This window comes from Silene latifolia, chromosome 10, assembly GCF_048544455.1.
Source record: "Silene latifolia isolate original U9 population chromosome 10, ASM4854445v1, whole genome shotgun sequence".
Taxonomy (NCBI): domain Eukaryota; kingdom Viridiplantae; phylum Streptophyta; class Magnoliopsida; order Caryophyllales; family Caryophyllaceae; genus Silene; species Silene latifolia.
In genome coordinates, this window is record NC_133535.1 from 112,406,244 (window position 1) to 112,432,622 (window position 26,379).

A 26,379-nucleotide genomic window follows, 5' to 3' on the forward strand; every position below is an offset into this window, starting at 1 on the left:
CCGCAATAGTGAATGAGCTTGACCTTGTCTTCATGGAGTCCTACCTCGAAATTCAAGGAAGGAGCGGGTACTATTTTAACGCCCCCCTTGTTCTTCTCGAGAAATGGGCTAGATTCCGGAATGGGGACGATGATGGCGTAAAAGATATTGTCAATGGGGGACTTATCACAAGGCTTGCCAAGTTTTTCAACCCCAAATTCAATGAAAACAATGAATATGTACCCCTTCCGGGCAACACAAGGATCAATGAAGAGCTAATCCTTCGGCAACACCATTGGATGACCCTTGAGGGGTATGAAAAGAGAATCAAATGGCTTACTAAGGGGAGCACTCCCATTTACCTACCAATAGAAGGATTAGCAAGAATTTCACCAAGACGAGGCCCTCTCTCTCCAATACCGTCCTATCTCATTCCAACAAGCACGAATCATGCAAATCAAGCAAACCAAGCACCACCTCCAACACAACATCAACAACATGAACAACAAAATAATGACAATGAAAAAGTTGTGATCCCACCTTACCCCTTCCAATACCAACCTTACAACCACCCGAATCCTTTCATCCTCCCTAGGGATGATTTTGTGACGGGAATACTTCAAGACATGCATCTCTGACAATTTGAAGCCAATGTGGATAATTACTATGCCTTGTATCCACAATTTTACCAAATGGCTCGGCAAGGACGCATTAGCGAAGAGGGAATGCTTCCCTCTTGGGCCCAAATGCATATCCTTTTCCCGAATTCGGAGAGAGCTAATGATGGAGCGCATGGTCGAGGAGATGAAGGGAGTGAAAAATCAAGTGGTGGAGACACGGTGGAGCTAAGTAGTGAAGGGGAAGAGTTTATGGATTTCCATGAAAGTGATGTATCGAGGAAAGCTTGGGATAGTGATTTGGGAGGGGATGATGACAACCTTTGAAGAATACTTCATGAGCTAGATGGAGCGGGCACAAGGCACCCATCAAGGCTAAAGTGAAGTTTCTCTTATTCCCCCTCATTTCTTTTTCATGACAAAAATTTCATGCTTTGTTAACTTGTTTCATAGTTTATTGTTCCATCTTTGTGGTGTCCTTGTAAAAGTGAAGGACTATTATTTCACCTTGGCAACATTAAAGGTGCTAAATTAATTGTTCCCAACATGAAAATCCAAAATGACAATTGTAGTTACATGCATAGCATTCTTATGCATTAACTCCCCCATTTTTGACATTAGCAATAGCGTCTCTTTTGGTTTGGGGAAGTTTATGCATATGCATTGGGAGTTAATTTAAATTATGCTCTCCAACCAAACAAAAACTCATGCATCATATAGTATAGTGTAGTTGCATCACTTGTTTATATGTCATATAGTTTGCATTTAGCTTAGAAATCATGCATTCTCATATAGCTTGCATAATTTCCTATCGTATTGGCCATTGAGGACAATGCCCATACTAGTGTGGGGATGGGAAATTCTAACATGACTTTTTAAAACAAAAATGATAAAAATTGAATTTTTTTGAAAAATACAAAAACATGTCTTTTTATTTCATAAACATAAAAACCATAAAAATTTGAAAAATGCAAAAATCCAAAAACATGTTCATTTCCTTTATAGTATAGCCTTGCGTATATATTGTATTGTATATATTGTGTTTGTTCATCATTTTTCACATTGATCGACTATGCCACATCCGAGACATGAGGATATAGAAGACCGCATGGTATGATCTTTCCAATCTCCTTTTTCCTCTTTATGTTAATGACTATGTGGTTTTATTTTGATTGATGCGGTATAAACAATGTGATTATAGGATTGCATTTAGATTATTTGGCATACTAGTTGGTAGAAGCATATGCATTAGGATGTATAAATGTTAGTTGCATCATGGCATGTAGTTGCATTTTAGGAAAATTTTGTGAAAATGTCTATTTGGGAATCTTGACAAGTGTATATAAGGCCCTTCTAGATACTTTTTCTTCTTAAAACTTTGCTTGTTAGAATACTTGTAAAACACCTTAGGATGTGTCATGCTAGTATCCTTTGACCCATGGATTAAGGCCTAATCAAGAGTACCTTGCGGTGTGATAACTCCTTGGCTACCGTTTTTTCCAAGGTAACCCTTGAAACCATGCAACCATCATCCATATTCTACCACATTTTGTCATTAAAGGGAATGGGCACAAAAATTGTTCAAAATTTGAGTTCAAGAATTGAAATGAAAGTCAAAAAGTTTGCAATTGCATCAAAAAGAAAAGAGGAGTAACAAAAATGAAAACTCCTATGCTTCAAATATAAGCACCCTCACTACAAATGGGGTGACTTTGAAAATGTTCAAAAGAAATGCAAGAAAAAGTTGAAATTGTCAAGTGTTGAAAATGCCAAACATCAAAGAAATGGCAAAAGAAATGTTCTCAAAATGTCAAATGCCAAAAATTGGGGGGAATAACAACAACAAAATGCAAACTCCCATATGAAACTCAAATGCTATTGATCCCTTTTCCATCGTATCCACTTTTGTGCATGGTAGAGAGGGGACGACCCTTCTTCTTGTCTAGGCAAGAAGGGGAATTCCGCGATCCTCCAATGTTTCTAACACCATAGGGAGTCTACTCTTGACGAAAACATTTAACGATTGAGGACAAAGGTACCCTAGCTTGACACAACTTGGAGGTGATTTATTGGTATCCTTCTAGGCTTAGTAGTTTGAAGAAACCATATCTATAAGGGAATGTGTACCCTTAGATTGCTTCCCCTTTAGATAATTTCCGCCACTTAGATGAGGAAAGTGGCTATTCATTTTTGTAGATGCATCAAATACTTGTTTTGTGTGCTTTAATGCTTGGATGTGTCGCCAATTTGGCAAGCCCCACCTTGCCTTGCAAGAAGGTATCCTACCTCATGGTTGTCTTGTTGTGAGTTGAAGGGGCGGAGTGAGACCCGCTAATTGTCTAACATCGGCTATATTAGTAGGTTAGTTTGAATTAGGGTCCTAGTTTTTGTCACCTCTTTACTCGGGACGAGCAAATGTTCGGTTTGGGGATGTTTGATGTGACTCATATTTGAGCACATTTAGTCCCCGAATTAGCCTCGTTCCTATACTTTATAGTGCATAACTGGGTCATTTACTATCTTTAGTTTCCCATTTTGCATATTCTTTGAGGTTTTGTTTCCTTGGTAGGAGAGGAGTGCAAACCTTGCATTTACATGGCGAAATGAAGCTAAATTGATCGCACCTAATGACCAAGCATCAAAGGGAAGACGATACTAGAAGGCCTATGTAGATAATAAAGTAGATTGGGCAATGATGAAAGAATCCTTGCATCCTCAACAAGATCCCCGCGGATTGTTGAGGAATGAAGAGAAGAGAAGTGTCTGTCCCAGGATCCGAGCGGATTGCAAGCAATTCGGGCGTCTCCCTGCACAATAATCCGAGCGTCCCAACCTCAAGACGCTCATCTTGAAGCCATACAATCCGAGCGTCTCCTCTAATGATCCGCTCGGATCACCTGACAGAACCCACCGTGCCAGCTTCCAAGCCGCTCGGGACGAGCATATCCATACGGGACTAGCAAAACGGAGATGCTCATCTCCTTGGAGAGGAGCATTTCCTCAACTTTTCTTAAGGGTCTTAATAGTCATTTAAGCCCTTAGTAACCCTAATCTTTGTACCTAATCTTTAGTATAAATACCCCTTTGTACTACCTAGATTAGCATGCTCTCTTAATCAAGTTGTAATCAATTAGTAATCTCATCTTAATCTTGTAATCAACTCTTAATCTAGTCTTAATACAAATCTCATTCCTTAATCTTTCCTTAATTTCTCTATTGTTCATCATTTATTTTGGGTAATTAGAAGATTATTTGGGTTTATTTGGAGGATTGACAACCTTCCATCAATCATCAAGTACTTCTATTATTCTTTGCTTTACTATTTGGAATCATCTTCATAGGTATAATTCTCTCTTATCCTTTTAATTATTGTTAATCACTTTCATTTGTTCATCATGTTTTGCCTTGCTAGTATGATTGACAACCTTGTTAGCATGTTAAACTTGATAATGAGTAAGTAGTTTCCTTAACTAGGGTTAATGGGGAATTAGGGGAAACCAACATGGGGATTGATTCATGCTTAATCTAATATGTTTTCATAATTAATTGGCTTGCTTGTTGTGATTCCAACTTATGCACATGTTATGTTTGATGAAATGCGAGTCTATGAATCCTTGCATTTTTTTACCCATCGCCTATCTTTTCAATAAGACTTGTAAGACATAAACTAACAAGAGTCTCATTAGACCATGGATATAGTTGGATAGGAAGGACTAAGTCGACTTGTAGGTGTTGTACAATCTAATCGATTCGGCTCCGGGACCCAAACCTTCTTAGGGATTGTAAGATATACACTAACTCGATCCCATCACAACAATAAGTGCTTGCATCTAGTAGAAAACATGTTTGTATGATCAACTCTCATGAATCCCCTATGAACCCATGACACCCTAGTGCTTTTAATCAATTTTTTACATCTCATTTTAATCACCTGGCTTGTTTTTATTACTTTACTTTCATATTGTTGATTAGTTTAGTTGATCTCCTATCTCAACCCAAATTGTGACACCCTTAGACACAACCATTTGCAATTGAAAATCCTACATCAATACCCGTCCCTTGGGATCCGACCTTTACTTGCCTCTTTACTAAGAGTAGTTTGTAAAGTTATAAATATTGTTTTGGTTAGGTGACTTTTGACGACGAGTTTAACCTCCGACCATTAGTATCATATTTGCTACATCCAATCCAATGTTACTGCAATTATTTTATCAAATTTTATTTTTAAATCAGTCGAATATCTAATTTTATGGAATATACAGATATGAAATATTGTATCTTTTGAAATTTAATTTTTAAATCAGTTGATTATCTAATTTTATGAAATATACAGATTATGGAATATTGTTTCTGTAACACCCCCATTTTTTTATGAGCCTTTAGCAAGACATTCCCAAATAATTAGGACTGTTACCATCTCGGTTTCTTGAGGCAGTGAATAACAAAGGTAACAAACCAAAAGATACTTTAATAAAATATAACTTTAAATGATGTTATTACAACAGAACCGATTAACTGAATTAAATATAGATGTAACACCCGCGAATTTCCCATTTTGACATTTAAAATTTATTAAACCGTTTGATTACTTTTTTTTTTTTTTTTTTAATTATTCAATTTAATTCATTTTATTTCAAACACGATTTTTATAAAAGTAATATATAAAAGCTCATTTATATAAAAATACGTATTATTAAATTATATTCTTAAGGCATAATTTATATAAGAATATATGTATATATATATAGAGGCGGGATCTCGTGAGTTTGGTTCTTACGGTGATTTGTGAGTTTGGAAAATCTCAGCCATTGAATCAGAACAAATAAACCGCTGAGATTGCATCTAAATATCTAATAGTAATAAAAAAACAAATCTAACTCTGCTCTCCCAAAATTTTGCTCCCGTCATTTTCTCGCTCCTTTCATCTCCATTTTCCTGACCTCAAATTGAAATTTGTAACTTTTTTTTCTACTTTAAACCTTCAGCACTACAATCCCTATACATCATCATCATCTTCCCAAACCCTAACTACAATTACAATCATACACAAACTAATTTCATAATCAATTGGAAATGAACCAATTAATCAAATACGAGCACAATGTTGATGCTTTTAGATTATTAACGATCTGGGCTGATGATACTGTGTTGATGTTTTTAGATTATTAACGATCGTGAGACAGGAAGATCAAGAGGATTCGGATTCGTGACATTCGCCAACGAGAAATCGATGAACGATGCGATCGAAGATGATGTCGATGGCCGTAACATTACTGTCAACCAAGCTCAATACCATGGATCCGGCGGAGGCAGTAGTTACCGCGGTAGTAACGAAGGAGGAAGCCGAGGATATGGCGGTGGAGATTATGGAGGTCGTCGTGAAAAAGGAGGCGGTGACAGGTTGCGGTGGTGGAGGTGGAGGATATGGAAGTGGTGGATCTCGGGTTTCCGGTTGGCTGGTGATCTGGCCAGGCTTGTTTCGCGTTGGTTATGAATTGAGCATTGCATGATTGCTTCTTGTTGCAGCTGGGTGTCCGTGGTGCAGAGGAGCGAACTTGGTTTGCTGGGACTGATTGCCGTCGAGTGGTGGTACGGCTGAGCAGAACGGAGCTGCTGCTTCGGTGGTAAAAGTTTAACGGTGGCGCGTGGTTTTGTTTTGTGAATGGAAATAGGAGCTCGATTCCAGGCAGCCATGGTGATGAGTGATGAATGGAGGTTTGGTTTTGGTTTTGAATGTTTCATAGGCTTTGTGTTATTTCTAATCATTTAGATTATTTTTTTATGTTGTATTCTCTCTTTCGTTTCGGTTTAGAGTGACAATTATTTTGCTAATGTTAGCAGTAGAGATTGCAAGTAACAAGTTATTGTTATAACTTTGTAAGTTAAAACTCACTAGTCATTGTTGTTATTCAATACTGTCAGTGTTAATGTCTTGTCTAAGAGCTTAATTGTTGCGTAAGTTATGGTCTATCATGGTACTGTGTGTGTCCGAGTCAATATTTTGGGAAGCAAGGTTATGCTTATTCGTAGATTCACATTTGGATGGGTTAAATTACTTAATTTTGTTAACTATTTATATAACTTTGTTGATGAAATGGTGTAGGAAAATGAATGTTCAATGTTTTACTGAACTACTGACTTGTTTGTGTATCAAATAGGTAGCCTGAACAAAAAAACGGATTGTAATACTACTGTAAGGAGGTAGCTAAAACTACTAATTTTTTTGAATTATATGTTGTAATTGGTACTTGTTTGTCTCTTCTCAGCGAGAGAAAATAATTAATATGCATTCATAATGTCCTAGCCAGCTTATATGTAGTAGGGAGTATATTTTAAGCATGTAGCATGTTCTCCTGAATTAGCTATTGTAATTCTCTTATGCTGTTGTTTTGTGATGCAGTTTGGAAAGCAGCTATCCATTGCTATAATGATCCAACAATTGATTTAACTGGTGGGTTTTAAGCGTCTTTATCTTTAATACCTATTGCTATAATGATCCATCAGCCATGGTGATGAGTGATGAATGGAGGTTGAAGAATGGTTGGTGAAGTGATTTGGGATAGTTTGAATGAGATTGGTAATATTGTGTTGCTTGATCGAAACAATGTTTCGATTTGGGATAGTTTTAATCATCCTACTGATATAGTCTCTGCTAGTCCTTAATACCCTAATAACTACCGGAATTGGGCGGTATTTCAGTTGATTTGATCTTATTTTAGTGGAAAGTTTGGATCTTTTGGGAGTCTTGAGCTTATGCAATTGGGTATTCGTGTGGTATGGGTAGTTTTTATATTTAACTGGTGCAAATGGTATTGACCTTTTCCTCCACTGTGTGTGCCAGGCTACAAGTTGTTAATTGTTGCCTGAAAGTTGGTCTCAGTCGGCTTTTAGCCGTGCATTTGGGTGAAAGACTGAAAGGCGATGTTCTCATCTGGAGTCTGGTTTTGAATTATGTATTGTCATATATACCCGGACACAACTAACGTATATTTATTGTATAGTTTTGTGAAAGGTGATTGGTATATGTAATACCATGTGGCACGCATCATCATTTTTCACTGAAGTGTGTGATAACATAAGAATAACACTATAATAACAGTGCAATAACACTAGAATAATACCAGAATAACACCAGAATAACAGCACAATAACACGGGAAAAAAAAGAGAAAAAAATCAAAGTAGTAAAAAAAATCAAAGTGACACCGGAATAACATCACAATAACACCAGAATAACAATACCACCAGAATAACAGCACAATAACACATGGTAAAAAAAGAGTAAAAAATCAAAGTAGTAAAAAAAATCAAAGTGACACCGAAATAATATCACAATAACAGCAGAATAACAGTAGAATAACATGCGGTAAAAAAAAAGAGTAAAAAAATCAAAGTAGTAAAAAAATCAAAGTGACACCGGAATAACATCACAATAACAGCACAATAACACGTGGTAAAAAAAAAAAGAAAAAAAAATCAAAGCCGTAAAAAAAATCAAAGTGGCACCGGAATAACATCACAATAACACCAGAATAACAGCACAATAACATGCGGTAAGAAAAGAGGAAAAAAATCAAAGTAGTAAAAAATCAAAGTGACACCGGAATAACATCACAATAACAACAAAAAAAAAGAGAAATAACAAAGACAATAACACGTGGTAAAAAAAAAGAAAAAAAAATCAAAGTCGTAAAAAAAATCAAAGTAACAGCAGAATAACATCACAATAACAGTGGAATAACAATAACATATGGTAAAAAAAAGAGAGAAAAAATCAAAGTCATAAAAAAAAAATCAAAGTAAAAAAAGCACAATAACAGCAAAATAACACGAGGTAAAAAATAAGAGCAAAAAAAAATTCAAGTAAAAAAAAAATTTGGTACAAAAAGAAAAAGAAAAAAAGGTAACATAATGAGAAAATTAGAGAAAGACATAAGAGAAAAAAAAAATCAAAGTTGTAAAAAAAAAGCATAATAACACGAGGTAAAAAAATGAGATAAAAAAAAATTAAAGTAAAAAAAAAAGTAGTACTAGAAAAAAGAGAAAATAAGTAAATGACAGTGGTTTTATATGACAGGTAAGATTAGATCTTGGCCATTCATCCCTATTATAATCCAATGGCCGAGATTTCAAAGACAAACTCACAACTCACCATAAAAACCAAACTTACAAGATCCTATATATATATATATATATATATATATATATATATATATATATATATATATATATATATATATATATATATATATATATATATATAGAAGGGTTCTTATAAGGCCTTTATACCTTATAAGGCCCTAAGTCTTTATAAGAGCCCTTGGATGAAGGGATTGAAGGGATGAGATGAGGAGAGAGGCGTGTTTTTTAGAGCAAAAAAAGAAAAGAAAATGCCGATTGTGTGAGAGAGGGACCACTTTCACCGTTAATGTCATCGCTCCATATCAAATCCCGCGACAATAAAGAATAAACAAAGCCTCCTATGTCATTTTGCATGCTTCCCTCCTCTTTTCACCATTCAAAACCTCTCAACAAGCAAAAACCCATAAAAATCCCCACAAAAACGATCCTAAATCCTCGTAAAATACAATATAAATCATCAAAAAAAAAGAAGAGAAATTTCAAATAAATGGAAAACTACTTGATGATCATCGATAAATAAATTGTTATGAGATAAAGTACGTTATTGTTCATCCGTTAAAAATCATTAGCTTTGTTGAAGACAAAATAAATTGTCATTCTTCATCGAGAAACAAGCAGAAATGACAAATCGTTGTTTGTGAAGTGGATCATATGCAGATTGAAGTTGCCGTCGAAGGTGAGTTGTTTACTTTCTTATTTGTGTCTAGGTTATTATTGTAGCTTGATGTTCAAATATAAAGTGCTATATGTAATTTTGGATTAATGTTCATTATTGTAGGTTGTAGTTATTTAATTTGTGTTCATTATTCTTAATACTGTTGTACTTTCATGGTGTTCATCAGATTTGTTATTTCATTTTGGTAGCTTGTTGTTGATGGCAAAAAATGATGGAAATTTAAAAGCTTGATCAAGTACGAATTATAACTTCGGTGGGTTTTAGTAAAACTCGACCCAAATATGTATAACTTCAATAATACAAAGTGTACACATGCGCTCTTATATTCATCGTGTTATAACTCCGCAGGTTTTTGTAAAACTCTTTGACAATTTCCTGCGAGCCTTCGTAACAGAGTAATTCAAACCCTAAATTGTGCGTAAAAATCTTACTAAAAAACCAATTTTGATATAGTTATTTATGTTATAGCTGAAGTTATACATTCATTAAGTGAAGTTATAGGATGTGGAGGGTTGTACATTATATGCCTAGAGTTATACAGGCTGTGTCTAGAGTTATACATTGTATGATTACAGTTATACACGTTTTGTACAGGAGTTATACAACACATCACTGCAGTTATCCATATATAGGTAAGAGTTATACAAGTTGTACAACACATCACATTCTCGATCTACAAGAATACACTTACAATGTATAACTCTAGGCATATAATGTATAACTCGTAGAATATAATGTATAACTCGTAGCATATACTGATCGTGTTTGGAGTTATACATTATATGCTAAGAGTTATACATTGTGTAGCTAGAGTTATACATCGTATGATTAGAGTTATACAGACTGTGCCTAGAGTTATACATTAAATGCATAGAGTTATACAGGCTGTGTCTAGAGTTATACATTGTATGATTAGAGTTATACAGACTGTGTATAGAGTTATACATTGTATGATTACGATTATACACATTTTGTAGAGGAGTTATACAACACATCACCGCAGCTTATTATGAAACAAGGCAAATTTTATTAGACAAAAATATGAGTTATACAAAAATATCAAGAGTTATACAAATTGTGTACAACAATTTTACACAACACATGACTCAGATTATGAGATAGACAAAATTTATTACAGTTATGAGTTTTACAAAAAATAACAAGAGTGATACAAATTGGGTACAAGAGTTATACATTCCGTGAAGTACATTATCCATATATAGGTAAGAGTTATACAAATTGTATGACTAGAGTTATACATTCGGATCTACAAGAATACACTCTACAATGTATAACTCTAGGCATATAATGTATAACTCTTAGAATATAATGTATAACTCTTAGCATATATAGACTGTGTTTGGAGTTATACATTATATGCCTAGAGTTATACATTATATGCCTAGAGTTATACATTATATGCTAAAAGTTATACTGATCGTGCCTAGAGTTATACATTAAATGCCTGCAGCTATACATTCTCAGCCCGAGTTATACATGTTATTTACATGTGTTTTTCTCCGTCATTGTTTTTTCTGTAATTATTATTCGCTTAGTTTTTCTGCGTTTGTTAGTAAAACAAATTAAATAAAATAAAACAAAGAAGATGATGGAGAGGATAGTAAAACAAATCCACATTTAACATATATGAACTTAATTAATAGATATAGATACATAAACTTAATACATTGCTAAAAATACAATTCTTAGATGTTTATATAGGGATGCATTCTCTTCTATGATATTCATCCTCTCCTCCTTTGCTATTTTGAGGTTTCGTTCCGCAGATGCAATATCTTCTAATAGCTGCATTATCTGCGGCTCTAACAAGCCATTTTCTTTGGCGTCCTTGAGTGCGATCCGAGCATCCTCAAGGAAGAGCCTGTACTTCCTCTCGATTTCCTGCAAGCGGCGTATGAAATTTTTGGTGTACTCGGTCATAATGCATGTTAAACGAATGGTATCATTCATTATTGAAGGAAGTTTGGAGTTTATTAGGTTTTAAAGATTTAGGGTTTGGAGTTTAGAGTGGAGATAGTGATATAATGGACTGGTTATTGAGATAGTGGAATGAATTTATAATTAGTAATGTGTCCTTTGAGTTGTTTTTTAATTAATATGTTTGGGGTTTGATGCTTAAATTAATACGAAATTGTTTAGGAAGTTGTGCCATATCCCTGCTTCAAATCTTATAACCCTTTGCATTCCATATATTGTGCCGTTTCATTAAATGTATAACTCTTAGAATATAAAGTATGCCTAGAGTTATGCATTATATACCTAGAGTTATACATTATATGCTAAAAGTTATACATTGTGTAGAATGAGTTATACATCTTACAGTCTCTGCCTAGAGTTATACATTGTGTAGCTAGAGTTATACATCGTATGACTAGAGTTATACTGACCGTGCCTAGAGTTATACAAATGACTAGAGTTATACATCAAATGCCTAGAGTTATACATTGTATGCCTAGAGTTATACTGATTGTGACTAGAGTTATACATTGTATGACTAGAATTATAAATACTTTGTGACTAGAGTTATACATTATCTCCGCCTACATTATACATTCTCAGTGCCCGAGTTATACAAAGGTGACTAGAGTTATACATTAAATGATTAGAGTTATACATTGAATGACTAGAGTTATACAGAGTTTGACTAGAGTTATACATTGTATGACTAAAGTTATACAGACTGTGACTAGAGTTATACATTGTATGACTAGAGTTATACAAACTGTGACTAGAGTTATACAGAGTGTCACTATAGTTATACAATATCTACCTAGAGTTATACAGAGTGTGACTATAGTTATACATGATATGGTAAGAGTTATACATTATATACCCAAAGTTATACAAGATGTGTCCGTAGTTATACAAATGCAGTGCATAGAGTTATACAAAGATATGCGTAGAGTTATGTATTTCTTAATCATTTCATGGATGTTTGATTCTCGCTCGATGGTCGTAAGGCGTGAAACCGAGTATTGTAAGCATTTGGCAAATGAGTTTACACCTTGTGTAGGGCAACAATTTTTTGAAATCGACGAGGCGGTGACATTCTATAAAGTTTATGCATTGGCGTCCGGGTTTGATGTTCGGAAGTACTCGACGAAAAATGGCGCGACGGTGAAATCAAGTCAAAGTTCTTTGGTTTGCAACAGAGAGGGATTCACATATGTCCCAAAAGGAGAGGCGGTAATTAAAAAAAATGAGACCGGGATTAGGGAAGAAGAAATGCAAATGGGAAAAAGAACTGCGAACCGGAGGAAATATACAAATCAAGAGGGTAGGGTGTAAAGCACATGTCAGGCTATTTATGAAGAATGGAGTACTAGTAATTGACCGATTCCACATGGGGCATAATCACGAGCTTGATCGAGTGAGGATCGTCGCTTTCAAAAGATGTCGCAGAACATAGAAGATTTTCACAAGTACTTGATAATGTACAACTCAAGGGTTAGTTTACTATTAAACAAACATCCACTAATTGAATGGCAAACTTCTAAAGTTATTCACCGAGATGATAGAGTTATGTAAACCTAAGAGTTAAAAATAATAAGAAGTTGCACAATCAATCAATGGAGTTATGCATATGTTTCAAGAAGTTATAAGAATAGCTAAAAGAGTTATAGTTGAGGAATTCTTGGTTATTAATCAAGATCGATAAGGATTTGTTGTCCACTGCAGTTGAGGATAGGAGCAACTAGGACGTACAACATGTGTAAGGAGTTCGTAAACGGGTTCGAGAACATTGGTGCATCCTTAATTGATTTTAAGAACTTCCACCGAGATGTGAAGTGCTTCATCCATAAACAGGACGGTCAATTGTTCATTGACCGGTTCAAGAATATGGCACAAAATAGGCAGGGGTTTTATTTTGATTATGAAGTTGACAAGGATAACACCTTGAAGCGCAATATGGGCGACGAACCGCTAGAAGGAACTACTCCGTTTTTGGTGATGCAAAGGTCGCACGACCCAACATACTCAACAAACAAGTACGATATGATTTTCACGCCATTCATCGGCATAGATCACCATAAGCGATCAAGTGACATTCTCAGGGGCATTGATTGCCCATGAAGACCATGAATCCTTCCAGTGGGTTTTCAACAGGTTTTTGAATGCTATGAGAGGAAAGGAACCCAAGTACATTATCACGATCGTGATCCGGCATTATTAAGGCCGTACCCCTTGCCTTCAAGATTGCACGCCACCGATTTTGCATGTGGCATATAATGAACAAGGTGCCATCAAAGGTCGGGGTGACAAGGGAGGATTATAAGAAGTTCGTTCAGAAATTGAACAATATTATATGGGACGACAACATAGAAGCGCATTTACTTTGACGCTAGGTGGGCAGAAATAATGGAAGCGCATGGTCTTGTGAACGAAGAGTGGTTTACTGAAGCGTACGATAAAAGGAGCCAATGGGTGATGGCGCATTGCGGGGACTTGAACATGGGTGGTGTAATGAGGACAACCCGAGATTAGAGAGCAAGAATAGTTTTTTTAAGAAGTTCGAGCGTAAGTCGTGCGTTAGTGGAGTTTTGGATGCGTTTTGAAAGCGCTATGGACCATCAACGGCATACGCAGAAGAGACTTGACCATGAAAACCGACACTCAACACCGGCAACGGGGACGCATTTACCCATAGAGGAATATGCGTCAAATGTTTATACCCGTGAGGTTTTCAAGGAATTCCAACCAGAGGTCATTTGCTCAATCGATACATGTAAGACCGGGGCTATCTTTGAAGTCGATGGAGTTGAAGTGACTGTCGTAAAGGATTCAATCGCATGAAAAGTTTCAACGTAGAGTACAACCCAGGTAAAAACATTTTGGCATCAACTTTATGTGGTAGTTGACCAAAGTTGCTAGATATAGTGCCAAAGTTACATTATCCGAACATAGAAGTTATACAATTGTTCAAAGAATCAGCTTATCTCTCAGTATAAATCGACAACATTTTGAATAACTTAAGTTTTCTGAATGTATAACTTTTCTTATTATATGCATAACTCTACTTGCAGAATGTATAACTCTTGTTGCCATATGTATAACTCTACTTTCAGAATAACATTAGAAGTTATTCAATTTTTCACTGAACTGTTGTCATTTGTAGTATAACTCTGATTACATTTTGAATAACTTTAGCTTTCGAATGTATAACTCTTGTTGCCATATGTATAACTCTACTTTCGAATAACATTAGAACTTATTCAATTTTTCACCGAATCATGACTATTTGTAGTATAACTCGATTAGAGTTTGAATAATCGTAGCTTTAATGTATAACTCTTGTTGCCATATGTATAACTCTACGTGATAATGTTTAACTCTTATTATTATATGTATAAGACTACTAACGGCATAATTTAATTGGATTACGGGACACAAAGCTACACAAAGGCAAAATGTGTATGATGTTTGAAAGGATGGGATTTCTCATGTTTACATATAGTATGGATTTTGTCGGCTAACGACATGAAGACAATTCCAATTGATTACGTTTCTACAAGATGGAGAAAGGATGCATTGCAATTCAGATTATCAGAATGTGATGGTGAACAAATTGAAACAAATAGTAGCGCTGATGCAAAAGAAGTTGCGATGGTGAAGTTGTGATCAGAAGTTCATGCAACCATTGGTTTACTTCGTGGCACGAGTGAGACCGGTTGTGAACTTAAGCTCGTTAATTAGAGAGTTCAAGGAGAAACTTTTACCGTACAAGAAGGATTTAACAAAGCAAAGGCAGGAATTTGAGCAAATCCTTGGTTGCCCCGCCAATGACGAGGTAACAATACTTCCACCAAAACAATCGAAAAACAAAGGCAAATGTAAAAGAATGGTGTCAGCTAAGGCTAAAGCCATTGCCTTGGCTTCTAAGTCAAAGCGCATGTGTAATAATCAAACAAATGGCACACCACGATAAACGGAACGCCCTAACCCATTCTCTCGAGCATCCACCGTCTTCACCAAAGATCCAAGGAGTAGAAGAAGAAGAAGAAGAAGAGGAAGAAGAAGAAGAAGAAGAAGAAGAAGAAGACGACGAAGAAGAAGAATAGAGAAACTTAACATGCTTTGTAGTAGTAGGCGTAGAAAAATACCTCCGTCTCAACAAATTATTTACAATCTTTTTTTCTTTAAAAGGTAAAAATCCGTGAGACGGAAGGGGTATTTCATAGCTAGCTTTTGTCTATTTTGAAGGGGGATTGCACCTTCCGTTTGTATAACTTCGATAGTATGGTGTGTGAAATTTCAAGCTAATGTTGTATAACTCTTTTACATTATTTTGATGACTTCTTCTCATGGCAACATATCCAATATTTAAAAGTGGCTTTAAGAACGAATTATAATTTCAGTGGCTTTAAGTAAAACTCTTACCCATATATGGATAAATGTACTTCACAAAGTGTATAACTCTTGTTCACAATTTGTATAACTCTTGTTATTTTTTGTAAAACTCATAACTGTCTAATAAAATTTGCCTTTTACATAATCTGCAGTCATATGTTGTATAACTCTTGTACACAAATTTGTATAACTCTTGATGTTTTTGTATAACTCTTAGTTTGTCTAATAAATTTTGCTTTTTTTTCATAATCATAGTCATGTGTTGTATAACTCCTGTACATAATTTGTATAACTTTACTTCACAGAGTGTATAACTCTAATACTTATCTCAGAAAACTTGGATTTTAATTATGATTGACCAAGATGATATAGTAACAATCTATTCCAAAAAGTTGTCTAAGTTGTTAAGGAGTTTCTTGACAACATACTAGAGTTGCAAAAAAAGAGAATACAGAATCAAAGGAAATACATTCTATTTTTTCGCAGTTTTTTATCTCCTCTCCGCGCCGCTTTCCGTCCTGGCTTCTACTTGCTTCAGATCTCAGAATTTCTCGCCAATGAAACCATTGACCTTGGACATAACTCCTTCCCCGATGATGTTCATGTCGCTAGAGAAGCGTCGCGCTAACCGGATCACCAAATATCGACGGTTCACCTTCCTCTCGAGATCAACGTGACCAAAACTATCACCCTCGTACATTAACATGTGCATCATGGCGAACAAGCCAGACTCGGTGTCGTTTATCGTTTGCTGATGCCAGGCAAACTGGTCTGACGGAACTGGAACGCCGGTATGTCTTTCCCTCTGTTCTTCTCGTCGTCCCTAGACTCCACGTAGTCACTCATGAGGCTCGCCTGGCAGAGACAAGAACGTCAAAAAGTGAGATTGTAAAAGCGGTGACAACACTTTTTAGTTGAACATAATTACAATTTAATTCCACTTACAATAACGTGACATGCTTTGCATATCTCCGATTGCCGCGGACTTGAATAGTACTTATTGTCCAGAAGATCAATCGTCCTAGAATTAAAGTTGATACACACACATGCATAATGTGCTTCAATCTTAATGGGTACGAAGATTAAATCAGCCTTCAAGCTGAAATCTGTCCCACAGTCGGTTCGGAAGACGTCCCACGTATTGTACAACCTTTCGGTGTCCGGTGTTTGTTGGACAGGGTTTCGTACAAGGCTCAAGATTATTTCCTGTTCAAGTAGCAGTATATGTGTGAGGATACCAGTGGAGTTATATGGGTTGTGCATTGGAGTTGCACAGTAACTCTTATAGCATAATGAAGAATGCCTAAGTTCATACTGGTTGTTAATAACTTCTCAAAACAAAATGTTTAACTCCAGGGAGGGTATGTATAACTTTAGACTTAATTTCCACTGTGAAAGTTTTAAAGAGGGTATGTGCAACTCTTATAACATATTAAAGGATTGATTAGGACCATACCATATGACGGATACCGAAAAAAGACGAACGAAAAATCGCGCAATCCTCTGCCTCCAATCGATTAAGCAACAAGGACCAACACTCAATCACTTTTTCATCCATTGGCGTCTCAGGGAGCATAGACAACATTTGCAACCTATTAATTGTTCCGTGCCGCCATAACTCACAAGTGGTTCACCGTAGTTCGACATGCAAAGAGTGTTAATCGTGCTATAACGTATACTAAATGGGAAGGTAATCGCTATTAAAATGATCGCATAACTTCACCGATGAAACGTATAACTCAGCTTTAGGAATGTGTAACTCCATTAACGATATATATAACTTCAGTGATGAAACATATAACTCCATGTATTACTCTAGGTATAACTCCAGGCCTCTAATGTATAACTCTAAAGTATATATTGTACAACTCTGAGCATATACTGTAAAACTCTACGCAAAATACGGTAGAATTCCAGTATGGAAATGTGTCTATATTGATAAAACTTAATATGATAAAACATTAGGATTTTAGACAGCTTACTCATTTGGAAATTTGTAGTCATCAAGAAAAACGTAATCAGCCACTTGTTTGCGATACACCGGGATATCCCTAGTTAATGCCTTGTTCATCTTCAAAGATCTTGGCGACCACGGTAAGGTCGGCATCCGTTCCCCGCAATATGTGGTGCAACCAAGGCCATCGCCCTTCCCGGAGCGGCTATTAACACCGAGAGGGGCCCGACTAGACGGCGTCCGGTCCATGGCTACTTTGGAAGGTGGAGTCTGATAGGTTGAACTGACTTTAGAGCAAGGTCGTTTAGCAGAATTATTCTCTCCGGCGATTCCAACACCTCTCTTCCTTCTACTTGTGTTGCCGGCTATCCTCTGTTTATCACGCACCTCCTCCATTTCAGGGTCTTTAAGCTCCTTAAAAGCTGTTACCCTGGATAACACAGCTTCCCCGTGTCCAAGTTAATGTCACTGAGGACAAGGGTTGCAGCAATTTCCGCTCGCATGAGGTCATTGCTTTCCTTAGTCCCTAGGGTACAATCGAATGGCTCTCCACGGTACAAAGAACATATGAACCATGACGTAAAGACCACAAATCATTGGCGTATGTCCCGATCCCCGCCATTGAATTTAATGTTGACAAAAGGAAACCCTTCAACTTTCTTGCCTTTGTCGAGCCCTTTGTAGGCCATATACTTTCCCATTGCATCACCACCGGAAGTTAGGCAAGGCGTTTAAAAGGGGAAGACCAATTAACAAAACAAATGGAGCTGATAATTAATCTAGTCACCAGTTTTATAAGACTTACAGTAATACGCGCAATCCCTCCGTATGGTAATTTCAGAAGATCGTCCTCGTAAGAACGATTATCAAGATACTCGATCTGCTCAGAGAGGAAATTTATGCAAATGCAAGAGTAATGATCTTCATCGCCAGTGCTTACCGGGACGAAAACCTACAAACATGCACCAAAAATCTAAGAGTTATAAAACATAATTAGCAGATTAGAGGCATACATATTGTGCGTAGTTGGAATTATACATTCTATGGTTAGAGTTATACATTATATGTGTAGAGTTGTACATTCAATTTCTAGAGTTATACAGTATATTCTTGCAGTTGTACATTATGTGCAGTAAGCAGATGCCTGGAGTTATACATTATACTGTATATGCTTACAGTTGTACTTTATGTGCAGTGAGTTATACATTCTATGGTTAAAGTTATACATTATATGCCTAGAGTTATGGAGTGAAGTTAGCCACTCATCAAAACTCTAAGCATATACTGTATAACTCTAGACAAATAATGTATAACTTCAGTCCTAGAACGTATAACTCTAGTCATTCTGAAAGCTAGAGTTATATAATGTATAACTCTTGCCATAGGATGTATAACTCTAGCCATAAAATCTATAACTGTAAGCATATACAGTGTAGTGTATAACTCCAGGTATTACTCTAGGTATAACTCCAGGCCTAACTCCAAAGCATATATTGTACAACTCTAAGCATATACTGTTAAACTCTAGGAAAATAATGTATAATTCCAGTATGTAAATGTCTCTGTATTGATATCCGAGCTCACCATATCGGAGTCCAGTTGGAATGGACTAGAACACGACTCTTGCCACATGTCCCACGAGGCACAAAAGCCTTCAGAATTATCAACAACCAAGTTTTTCTTCCTGCCTTGTCAAATTGCAATTGCTAGGTCCTATAAAAATGATAGACGGGGGTTGGCAGCTTGTATCACAAGTTACGTACAGTTTGTCACAAAATAACTTGCGGAGTTCGAGCACACTTACAGCGTGACCTAGGCCAAAGAAACAACAACGAACTTGAAATACCGGTGTTCGCGTGCGTAAGCTGATTGAGTAGAACAGACCAGCAGTCGATGACATTGGCCGTAATCTGAGCCCCGGGCATCAACGACTGGAGATCAATACGCGTTATGCAGTTTGGACAGGGATATGTGACCTATTGTTCCCTACAAAGGATTAACAAAATTGAGACACGCAGCAAGGGAAAAGAGTCATGGCCTGTTTGACTGTCGTATTGAAATATAGGTAAAACTTATCTTTTACTTACTCTTTCTTATGGACGTGGAATTGATCAAAGACATAATCCATTACATCCTTCCTCACCCTGAACACCGTCCTGAAACGTTCCTTGTTAAATCGCAACCACTGTGAGCATACGTGCTGGTAAGGTTCGGGTGCTCCGCAATCTTGAGAACAACCTAGGTTCTCAGGTACAATGTCCATACACGGAAGGGGGGCAGTTGAATGCAGTAAGAAAGGATGGTGGATCATGTCACATCGCGGCACATAAATAGGGGGTGGGAGTGGTGCAACCGGCTCAACCCTAGCACCAGCGATTTCAACTACTAAACCTTCTTTGGCAGCACCAATCGTTCGCTCCTCAACCCCGGCAAATGCCTCATTCACATCTGCCGTGCTCATGAAAGTCAGAGGGATTTGATTTCCACTCCATTCCGTTGAAGGATTCCCCGGGGTGATCTCCGCACCCTCGACAACATCTACGTTTACACCCCCATTGTTAGAATGTTGTTCAACATTCTCAATTACATCCTTTTTAACAGTGGCCTGAATGAAAAATAATAAAATTAAACACCATGCTTTTGTATCAAAAAAATTACAGGTAAAACTCTAAAAGTGAGACAATTGGGTCAGAGTTACAGACCCAATGAATTACAGTTATACATAGAAGGGCAAGAGCTATACACGTGTGAAGTGTTAAAAATATGCTATCAGAATTATTCGCCCAAAGTAAGAGTTATACACATATGGTTAGGAATTGTACCAAACGTATAACTTTGGCCATAAAATGTCTAACTGTAAGCATAGAATGTATAACTCTGGCCATAAAATGTATAACTGTAAGCATATACACTATAATGTATAACTCCAGAATAATCGCAGTATAACTCTAGATATACCTTCACTATCTAATGTATAACTCCAAAGCATATATTGTATAACTCTAGTCATATACTGTATAACTGTAGTCATATACTGGTTAAGAGTTGTACCAACCGGCCATTGCAGTGGCACTACAGTTACAAGGCCTCAACATAAGTTTCAACAAAGTTATACTTTATCAACTTAGAGTTATATACGACCAATAAAAAATAAAAACGATTGTATAAAAAGTATTTAGCGCAAATTAACAAACTTACCTCGCCACCAGGACCACTCCCGTACGCTGGAAGTCCACATAAAGCTTCCTTCATTTCAGCAGTAGAAAACATACACTCCATCAATTCTTGTGTCTCCAAACCCAATTCTGGGACCGTAGATTTTTCCATCTCCTTATCTGACGGTTGATTGTCTGACAATCTTTGCACATTTTCTTTCAATCCCTCCCCATGAACTTGCTCGCGCACCTCATCACCTGCCCCGGGCCGAGATTCGGCATCCTCTGACCGTCCGTCAGCTTGGTGTACAATGTCTGATAATCTTTCATGGTCAATGTCTGACAATCTTTCAACATTTTCAACATTTTCTTTCAGAACCTCCCCATGAACGTGCTCATGCACCTCATCACCTACCTCGGGCCGAATCTCAGCGTCGTATCCCCGTCCGTAAGCTTGGTCAATTTCATCCGCGGTGTAATTCGCCTCCAACAACAGCTCTCTGACAGTTTGGACGGGGGTGCACACGACTTGATCCTCTAACCCTGGGCTAGCATCTGACTTCTGATTAGAAACTACTGTATCACCTCCCACTTCCTCCATAATCTTTGACCATGAAACTGCCACTGATTTCGTTGGCGCGTCGGCCTTGTCCGACTCTCCACGCGACTCAGCATGAGGGTTACCACCCCCCCCACCTCCATCATTGGCGAGACTAGAAAGAACTTCACTTATTTGACGCATAGATGCATCAATTCCGTCACATTTTTTGGGCGACTCACTAACTACCTCTCCAAATGCAGGAGCGTTACCAACAGAAACCTTCAACCTTTCTCGCAACTGCTCGCTTCAAATGACGTACTTTTGAATCTTTTCACCCTCAAAGAATTCTTGAGAGGCCTGACTAGGATTTAGGCCCGTCGGATCACTAGTTACAGCTTTGATCCTTGCGGTTGCATCTGCGTACCATGAATAGAACACAATAGCGTTCCTTTGCATTTGTAGATAAAGCTCGTGAGTACACTGCATTCAAGAAGTACAGTAAGTTAGTTATATTATAATAGATGGGTACGTTCAACTCAAATGAATCCATCTGCAAAATATATAATAGTTTGAACTTACATCGACAAATTTCTAGCTTTCAATTCCCGGTCATCCTCGACACTGCGCCGTAGTTCTATCTCGAATGAACTTCTTCTCGAAGTTGAGCGGAGAGAGAGGGTGGGGGCCTCGATAGCAACAAAGAGTTTGGGTTCACGCGGGTCGCTGAGGCTGCTACTGTCCAAACTCCTTCTATAAGAGGGGTCTTGAAGGCACCTCGGATACCTGGTCTTAGACAAGGTTAAAGTACCCAATCCCCCTTGAGCCACCTGAAATTTCACCCTATCTACAAGCGAAGTTTCATCCCAATGCTTAATCAAAGGTAGACAAGGTTAAAGTACCCAATCCCCCTTGAGCACCAGTCAAAATGCGGGATGGCTTTAGGATCTTCTACAACCCTTAACAACTTCCAATCTATCCCGTTGTTTGGGGTGGGTGCGAGGAATAAAGACATACAGAACAAAACAAAAAGCCGACAAAAATGATCGTCCGCCTCCTCGTACTCCATAAGTTGCTTGTAAACTTTCCCTAAACTTATTGCACTATTCCCTTTGCCCACCCCGTACGCTTGCCGCCATTTTGTCCTTCACTCCTTATTCTCGGATCGTTGGACCACTTCGCGAGCTCACAGGGCACCAAAGGGAGAGGGTTGGGTCCAAAAGGTATCAAGAAACAAATCATGCACATCATGCTTACTGATCATAAACTCCTTCTTCCGAGAAGCCCTGAACACATATGACCCATCCGAGAAGGACTCCAAGAATAGGCGAACGTGTGCAAGTGGGAAGCTGCTAATCTTAAGCTCCAAAACGCCACCAAACCCAATTTTCTTAACAATGACACCGATCCTCATTAAGCTTTTCAATGAGAGAGACAAGCCTTTGAGGTCGACACGAAACCGTGATTTCATGCACCCTCTTCACCATTGGCTTGGCCTCAACCATCTGGGGAAAAACAAGGACAACACACAAAATTAGACATACTGTAGTTGCAATTAGAGATATGTGCAACAAAGAAATAGACATACTGTGAAATAAAGTTATACAATAGATAGTCAGAGTTATACAAAATATAAGTAAAGTTATGCATTTTGATAATAGAGTTAATCAGAAAATATCAAGAAGTTATACATTCTGACAGCAAAAGTTATTCAAAATGTAATCAGAGTTATACAACAAATGACAAAAGTTATAAAAAGGTCAAACTTTGAACCTGGGAATCAGCTCCCTTCTCAGTACTTGGTGCATCATCCATCTCGTAGTGACAAAACAAAAGGGATTCAGATTAACGACATTTATAAATATACATATAATCAGAGGTGACAAACAAAAGAAGAGATAATCGGAGAGTTATACGAGAATAACAAAGACAGTTATACATATAATAACAAAAGTGGACAATCTGAAACTAAAATTATCTAATGTGTAACTCGAGCCATGAATGTATAACTCTATTATTAAAATGTATAACTTCAAGTCTATACTGTATAAATCTAGGCATATACTGTATAACTCTAGGCATATATTGTATAACTCCAGGAATAAAATGTACAACTCTAGGCAAATATTGTATAACTCCAGCTATACATTATGACAGCAGAAGTTATTCAACATGTAATCAGAGTTATACAACAAATGACTGCAATAGAATGTATAACTCTAGCAATAGAAAGTATAACTCTGGCCATGTAATGTATAACTCTAGCCATAGAATGTATAACTCTGGCCATATATTGTATAACTCCAGATTTATACATTATGACAAAGGTTATTCAACATGTAATCGAGTTATACAACAAATGACTAATAGAATGTATAACTCTAGCAATAGAAAGTATAACTCTGGCCATGTAATGTATAACTCTAGCCATATAATGTATAACTCTGGCCATACAATGTATAACTGTAAGCATATACAGTATAATGTATAACTCCAGGAATAACTTTAGGTATAACTCTATGCATCTAATGTATAACTCCAAAGTATAAATTGTATAACTCTAGCTATATATTGTATAAATCCAGGTATAAATTGTATATTTGTAGGCATATATTGTATAACTCTATGCATGGAAACTAATTAGAAGTATAGTTATACATATAACAATTAGAGTTTGACATTATGAAAAAGGAGTTGGTCACAGAATCAGAAGAGCTATACATCTAGAACCCAGAGTTATACATCTAGAAACCAGAGTTATACATATTGCGTACTAAAGTTATACATCTAGTAACCAGAGTTTTACATTAAGTAACCAGAGTTATACATATTGAGTATTAAAGTTATACATCTAGTAAGCAGAGTTAGACATCTAGTAACGTATAAATCAAAATCAAAAATTTTAACCTGGATATCAACTCCCGTGTCAATACTTTCTACAACATCCATCTGTAGATGACAAACAAGTGGGATTAGAGTTATACAAATATTTAATTGAAATTACACATCATTCTATAAGAGTTATACCAACAAGACGAGATTTTTTACCTTCGATTCAGATTTCTTGGAAGATTTCTTGGCATTTTTCTTGGCAAAAACCATTGTTAATTATCAAATGACCTCGAATTTGATCTGCACAACCATAATTAACAATTGAACAAATCAACATCAGCAAACCCATAATTGAAGATTGAAAAATCAAATTAACTCTTTTTATGATAGTTTAACAAAGGCAATAATTAACAAAAAACAAACTACAAATCACTAAATAAGGAATGGAAAAAATACCTTATAAAAAAATGGAGACAAAGTAGTTTGCGGGCGAGTTGGAATTAATTTGTAGTGATGAAAATGGCGTTTGTTAGGATGGAGTTAATTGGTAGTGATGAAAATGGAGTTATCAGCAATGTGAAGAAAGAAAAGGAAGACGAAATGACAGGAAATAGAGGGAAAAATACCCGCAAGTTGTTTTGAATTGTCTAGAAAATGAGGAGGGAAATGATCATGGACTGATGGACATAACAGTGTATCATGCATGGGTTAGTGGGTAAGAGGAGAGAGGTAAATCAAAAATATTAGTTGAGTGGGGTTTTACTGCGTAATCTTGGCCATTCATTTACTTGATCCAACCGCTCACATTAGGACTTATGGACTTAATATATCTAATGACCTTAGTTGATCTCTTCTCTCTCTCTCTCTATATATATATATATATATATATATATATATATATATATATATATATATATATATATATATATATATATATATAGAGAGAGAGAGAGAGAGAGAGAGAGAGAGAGAGAGAGAGAGAGAGAGAGAGAGAGAGAGAGAGAGAGAGAGAGAGAGAGAGAAGGGTTCTTATAAGTCCCTTATATCATATAAGGCCCTAAGTCTTTATAAGAACCCTTGTATGAAGGGATTCAATGGATGAGATAAGGAGAGAGGGCGTCGTTTTTAGAGCAAAAAAAAAAAAAGGAAATGCTGATTGTATGAGAGAGGGTAAACAGTGCACTGTTTGTGTACTTCTTGCAGTACAATCCCGCGGACAAAAGGAATAAACAAAGACTAATAATTCATTTTGCATGCTTCCCTCTTCTTTCACCATTCAAAACCTCTCAACAAGCAAAACCCATAAAAATCAACATTCAAAAGCATCCAAAATTCTGTAAAATCCATTATAAATCATCAAAAAAATAAGAGAAATTTCATTCCCACTGTATAACTACTTCATGTTTCCGGATAAATTTCATTCACTTTGTTGAAGATAAATAATTTGTCATTGTTCATCAGAGAAAGACGATCAAAATGACGGTCAGTGTTTGTGAAATGGATCATATGCAGATTGAAGTTGCCGTCGATGGTGAGTTATTTGCTTTCTTATTTGTGTCTTGGTTATTGTTGTAGCTTGATGTTCATGAATAAAATGCTATATGTAATTTTAGCTTGATGGTGTTGTTATTTCATTTGTGTCGGTTCATTATTCTTCATGGTGTTCATTAAATTTGGTATAATTGTTCTTTCATGGTGTTCATCAGATTTGTTCTTTCATTTTGGTAGCTTGTTATTCATGGCAAAAATGATGGAAATTTAAAAGTTTGATAAAGAACGAATTATAACTTCAGTGGGTTTAAGTAAAACTCTTACCCATATATGTATAACTTCAATAATACAGTTTGTGTATAGAACCTCATGCAGATTATTTTGTTAGAGTTATACATTTAATGAATTAGCTTCAGGTTAAACATTATATTCTTGGATCATAAAATTTTATATTCATCGTGTTATAACTCCAGTGGTTTTTTGTATAACTCTTTGACAATTTTCTACAGCTTCAGGTAACAGAGTACATAACTCCTGTAATTCTAACCCTAAATTTTGCATAAAAAATATTACTAAACAAACAATTTTGATATAGTTATTCATGTTATAGCTTAAGTTATACATTCA

The 26,379-nt window shown here is 36.5% G+C and overlaps 1 long non-coding RNA gene across 1 annotated transcript; it reads left to right on the forward strand.

Moving 5' to 3' along the window:
• The first annotated feature begins 5,449 nt into the window (after window positions 1-5,449).
• On the forward strand, window positions 5,450-7,654 carry LOC141605811 (uncharacterized). The gene is made up of 2 exons (XR_012526483.1): window positions 5,450-6,311; window positions 6,997-7,654. It is a non-coding gene; the product is annotated as an uncharacterized LOC141605811 (long non-coding RNA).
• Window positions 7,655-26,379: the final 18,725 nt, after the last annotated feature.